Below are 4167 nucleotides of genomic sequence, written 5' to 3' on the forward strand. Positions count from 1 at the left end.
AAAAAAAAAGAAAAAGAATCCCTTCTATGGGTGGCGCCTGTGGCTCAAGGAGTAGGGCACCAGGCCCCATATACTGGAGGTGGCGGGTTCAAGCCCAGCCTGGGCCAAAACTGCAAAAAAAAAAAGAAAAAAGAAAAAGAAAAATAATCCCTTCTCCCAATGCATAGGCCTTACTTTATTCCTTACAGGCTACTTAGCTGTTCATCTCTCTTTTTTGTAAGCCACTTGAACTTCAGTGGTAGTAATGGGAAGAGGCATATTCCATGTGTAACTTGAATTTGAGATTCATTTGGTAAAACTGATTTTATTTATTTTTTTTTAGGATAAGCATGATTTTTTTAAATTAAATCATAGCTGTGTATATTGATGCATTTATCAGGTTCAGTGTACTGATTTGATATACAATGTGAGATGCTTACGTTGACCAATTAACACATCCATCACCTCGCCTACTTATTTGTTGTGGTAAGATAATTATACTCTTTTCTTTTTTTTTTTTCGAGACAGAGTCTTATTTTATTGCACTCGGTAGAGTACTATGATGTCACAACTCACAGCAACCTCCAGCTCCTGGGCTTAGGTGATTCTCTTGCCTCAGTATCCCAAGTAGCTGGGACTACAGGCACCTGCCACAACACCCGGCTATTTTTTTGTTGCAGTTTGACTGGGGCCAGGTTCGAACCTGCCACTCTTGGTATATGGGGCTGGAGCCCTGCCCACTAAGACACAGGTGCTGCCCCTATACTCTTTTCTTAATTGTTTTGAAATGTAATTGCATTATGCACATTAGTTTACCTCACCTAATGTAAAACTGATTTTAATCTTTATTGTGAGGCATGATGGGTCCAAGGAAGATGTTGTGTCTTTCATTTGTCCATCATCTTTCTAGTTTTCCCATTATTTAATACTTGTTTTGTCTGCTAATATATGTTAGAGTAGTTTTACTTAAAGCCATTTTGGCCACTTGCCAAGATACAAATATTTTAATTTATCTTGAGGAATAACACATTTAGAATATCACCTACTTTCACCCAAAGTTACAGTCCTAAGGGTGTCCAGTTCCCAGCTTATGTGTACTTAGCATAAATAAGATAACCTTAATGTACAAGTTGGTAAATTCATTCATTTATTCAATGAATATATATATATATATTTTTTTTTGAGACAGAGCCTCAAGCTGTCCCCATGGGCAGAGTGCCGTGGCATCACAGCTCACAGCAACCTCCAACTCCTGGGCTCAAGCGAGTCTTCTGCCTCAGCCTCCCAAGTAGCTGGGACTATAGGCACCTGCCACAATGCCTGGCTATTTTGATGAATATTATTATCTTTTTTTTTCAGAGATAGAGTCTCACTTTGTCACCCTGGGTGGAGTACCGTGGCGTCACACAGCTCACAGCAACCTCCAACTCCTGGGTTTAGGTGATTCTCTTGCCTCAGCCTCCTGATATTATTATTATTTTTGACACAGAGTTTCACTATGACCCCTCAGTAGAGAGCTGGGGCGTTATAGCTCAGAGCCACCTCAAACTCTTGGGCTTAAGTGATTCTCTTGCCTCAGCCTCCCAAGTAGGTAGGACTACAGGCACCCACCACAACACCCAGCTATTTGTTTTGTTGTTGTTATCATTGTTGTTTAGCAAGCCCAGGCCGAGTTCAAACTCCCCAGCGTTGGGTGTATGTGACTAGTGCCGTAACCACTGTGCTACGGGGGGAAGTAGCTGTGGGGGGAAGCCTATTATTTTTTTTTTTTTTGAGGAGTCTCGCTTAGTCACACTTGGTAGAGTGCTGTGGTGTCTTAGCTTATAGGAACCTCAAACTCTTTTTTTTTTTTTTTTGAGACAGAGCCTCAAGCTGTCCCCCTGGGTAGAGTGCCGTGGCATCACAGCTCACAGCAACCTCCAACTCCTGGGCTCAAGCGAGTCTCCTGCCTCTGCCTCCCAAGTAGCTGGGACCACAGGCGCCCGCCACAACACCCGGCTGTTTTTTGGTTGCAGCCGTCATTGTTGTTTGGCGGGGCTGGGCTGGGGATTCGAACCCGTCACCTTAGGTGTACGTGGCTGGCGCCTTAGCTGGTTGAGCTATAGGTGCCGAGCCAGGAACCTCAAACTCTTGGGTTCAAGTGATACTCTTGCCTCCCAAGTAGCTGGGACTACAGGCGCCCTCCACAACACCAGCTATTTTTTAGAGACAGGGTCTTGCTCTGGCTCAGGCTGGTCTCTGGTCTCAAACCTGTGAGCTCAGGCAATCCACCTGCCTTGGCCCCCCAACTGCTAGGATTATAGGTGTGAACCACTATACCCAGCCCAATGAATAAATTTATTGATTGCCTGCTATGTGCCAGGCATGGTTCTAGGTGCTTTAAGAAGTAAACAGAACAGACAAAAATCCCTGTCTTTGTGGAGCCTTCATCCTATTAAGGGGAGACTGAATAAAAACATTATATAGGGCGGCACCTGTGGCTCAGTGGGTAGGGTGCTGGCCATATACACCCAGGCTGGCAGGTTTGAACCCAACCCAGGCAGCTAAAACAGCAATGACAACTGCAACAACAACAACAACAAAAATAGTGGACATTGTGGCAGGTGCCTGTAGTCCCAGCTACTTGGGAGGCTGAGAAAAGAGAGTCACTTGAGCCCAAGAGTATGAAGTTGCTGTGATCGGTGATGCCATAGCAGTCTACCGAGGGCAACAAAGTGAGACTTATCTCCAAAAAAATAAATTAATGATATAAATAAGGAAGATGATTAGGGGAACATTCACTATACAGTTAGCATTTGGGCTGGATACCGTGATGTGTGCCTGTAATTCCAGGTACTCAGAAGACTGAGGCAGGAAGGCTGAGGCCTCTGCTTGAGGCCAGAAGTTCGAGACCAGCCTGAGTAACATAATAAGACTCTGTATCTTTAAAACAACTACAACAATAATAACAACAAGAACAACAACAACAACAAAATAAAGTTAACATTAGAACAAAGTTCTGAAGGAAGAGAGGGAGAAAGGGATGTAAATGTCTAGGGTTAAAAACATTCCAGGAAGAGGAAACAGGCAAGTGCAAAGAACCCAAAATGGGAAAAACCAGGAAGCCAGTATGGCTAACATGGAGTCAAAGTGAAGGATAGTAGTAAGAGAGGTGTCAGAGAACAAAAGAGGGGGGCCAGATTGTCTAGGGATTTATAGTCCTGCTAAGGTCTTAGACTTTTATTCTGATTGAGATGAAAAGACACTGGAGGCTCCAGCACCTATGGCTCAAGCGGCTAAGGCACCAGCCACATACACTTGAGCTGGAGGGTTTGAATCCAGCCCAGGCCCGCCAAACAACAATGATGGCTACAACCAAAAAAAGTACCCGGGCATTGTGGCGGGCACCTGTAGTCCCAGCTGCTTGGGAGGCAGAGGCAGGAGAATCTCTTGAGCCCAGGAGTTGGAGGTTGCTGTGAGCTGTAATGCCATGGCTCTGCCCAGGGCAACAGCTTGAGGCTCTGTCTCAGAAAAAAAAGAAAAGAAAAGACATTGGAGAGTTTTAGGCAGAAGAGTGACATGATCTTTTTTTTTTTTGAGACAGAGCCTCAAGCTGTCCCCCTGGGTAGAGTGCTGTGGCATCACAGCTCACAGCAACCTCCAACTTTTTTTTTTGTTGTTTGTTTGTTTTTGAGACAGAGTCTCATTTTGGCACTCTTGGTAGTGTACTGTGGCATCATAGCTTACAGCAACTTCAAACTCTTGGGCTCAAGCAATTCTGTTGTCTTAGCTTCCCAAGTTGCTAGAACTACAGGTGCTTTCCCCTATAGCCAGCTATTTTTAGAGATGAAGTATTCCTCTTATTCAGGCTGGTCTCAAACTTGTGAGCTCAGGCAGTCCATCCATCTCGGCCTCTAGAGGGCTAGGATTACTGGCGTGAGCCACGGCACATGGCATGATCTTTTTTTTTTTGAGATAGAATCTCAACTGTGTTGCCCTCAGTAGAGTGCTGTGACATCATAGCTCACAGCAACCTCAAACTCTTGGGCTTAAGTAATTCTCTTGCCTCCACCTCCCAATAGCTGGGAATATAGGTGCCTGCCACAATGCTCAGCAGTTTTTGTTGTTGTTGTTGTTGTTATTATTGTCATCATTGTTTAGCAGGCCCTGGCAGGGTTCAAAGCCACCAGCCCTGATGCATGCAGCTGG

General features: G+C 44.8%; 1 protein-coding gene across 1 annotated transcript in view; it reads left to right on the forward strand.

Annotated features, from left to right (window-relative positions):
• Positions 1-4167, forward strand: part of TRIP4 (thyroid hormone receptor interactor 4) — a 101023-nt gene that overhangs the window by 75545 nt on the left and 21311 nt on the right. The window lies entirely within an intron of this gene.

Source organism: Otolemur garnettii, unplaced genomic scaffold (assembly GCF_000181295.1).
Source record: "Otolemur garnettii isolate 467f Iridium unplaced genomic scaffold, OtoGar3 scaffold00011, whole genome shotgun sequence".
NCBI classification, from domain to species: Eukaryota; Metazoa; Chordata; class Mammalia; order Primates; family Galagidae; genus Otolemur; species Otolemur garnettii.